The sequence below is a fragment of the Bos indicus genome, chromosome 8 (genome assembly GCF_029378745.1).
Source record: "Bos indicus isolate NIAB-ARS_2022 breed Sahiwal x Tharparkar chromosome 8, NIAB-ARS_B.indTharparkar_mat_pri_1.0, whole genome shotgun sequence".
In the NCBI taxonomy this organism is placed as follows: domain Eukaryota; kingdom Metazoa; phylum Chordata; class Mammalia; order Artiodactyla; family Bovidae; genus Bos; species Bos indicus.
Genome location: NC_091767.1, coordinates 97923617 through 97925170, shown reverse-complemented (window position 1 = coordinate 97925170; position 1554 = coordinate 97923617). Strand labels below are relative to the sequence as shown.

General features: G+C 38.7%; 1 non-coding gene across 1 annotated transcript; it reads right to left on the bottom strand.

Moving 5' to 3' along the window:
• Window positions 1–979: 979 nt before the first annotated feature.
• LOC139184742 (U6 spliceosomal RNA) lies at window positions 980–1087 on the bottom strand. The gene has a single exon (XR_011568296.1). It is a non-coding gene; the product is annotated as a U6 spliceosomal RNA (small nuclear RNA).
• Window positions 1088–1554: the final 467 nt, after the last annotated feature.

The window sequence follows — 1554 nt, the reverse complement described above, 5'->3', positions numbered from 1 at the left end:
ATTAGTTAGCAGTGGGACCCATTAGGATTTTTGTAAAGCTTTAGGTAATTTTAACATGCATTCAGAGTTGAGAATCACTGTCTTAGACTCTAAGTTCCTCTGATCTTGGACCTCTTCTCAACTAACTGTATGTTTTCTCAGGGCCTGGATAAGAGTGGATTTTCCAGGCTCTGTTGCTATTTGTTGACTAAATGAGTATAGATCATGAAAGAGCAAGTTTTGAGGGGGCGTATTTAGAGGTTCAGGAAGGGGAGGAGTTATTCCAGGCTTTGGTTCAGAACAAGCATCTTTCCTTGAATACTCATCCCTGCAGAGCTTGGCCAAGCTTAAGATGCTGGAAGAGGGCCAACCCCTACCTGGGAGATGTATAATCTTGAATGTTTCATTTCCATTTGCACATTTCAGCCTCACTTGTCCGTCAATCACAAACATGCATGAGTGAGTCTGGAAATAGTGGGAGTTTCCTAGCCCTGTAGCTTATGGTATAATACAATAATAGAATAGGCAGAGTTTATTTAAGTGGGAGGACAGGGGATCATGGCTGTTAAAATTATTTTTTATGACTCTTCTCTAATCTTTCAGAGTTACATTTAGTAGAAGTCATTCCTGTTATTCAAAGAGAAACTATTAAAACAGCTTGTGTCCCCCCAGCCTGTGTACACTACAAATAAAAAATACTTACACTGATAATATTAGCTGTACTCTCAGGTGAAGGCTTTGGTTCTGAACTCATGTTTGTCTTCATATGTCTTAAAACATCTACCCTATCAGCTCATTTTGGCACTTTGTACACAGCAAATGCTGACGCTCGTTCTGAATTCAGAGAGGAAAAAGATCAAATATATTCCCAGTGGACACCGGACTTTTATTTTTCCTTTCTTCTTCTCTCTGCCAAAGTGCTAAACATATCCTAGTTTGCTATTTAGAATTGTGTTTTTTTCAAATTGGAGGATAATTGCTGTAAAGCGTTGCGTTGGTTAAAAATATGGAACACTTCTGGAATTTGCTTGTCAACCTTGGGCAGGGGCCGTGCTAATCTTCTCTGTATCGTTCCAATTTTTAGTTTATGTGCTGCTGAAGCAAGCACTAGAATTGTGTTATTTTTAATGTTTTAATGACTAGAGTAAAAACCTTTACTGAGTCTCAACAAGGGCTTGAAGTGAAATAGACTATCTAATGGAGAGAACCTTGTTTATAGTTCCTGTCTTTCTGTTGGTTTCATAGCCTTCAGTGGATCCTGGATCCTAAGGCAAAGATTAAGGACACACATTGTCATTTCAAACAAAAAAAGCAAAGGGAAGATAATAATTCACAATCTTGTGGACACTGCCTACAAAACTACTGTTTGCAAGAATCAGTAATGGTGGAATGTTGGTGATTTCATACAGTTTACCCTCATACATCACACAGCATACCCCCGTAGTTTGGAGCATGATCTTTGGAGTTCTCCATTTACTAGCATTTACCATTTACCATTTACTCCATGCACCATACTGTAACTTTGGGCTAGTCAGTTTCCCCATTTGGATGATCTTCATTGGATTATTGTGGAGA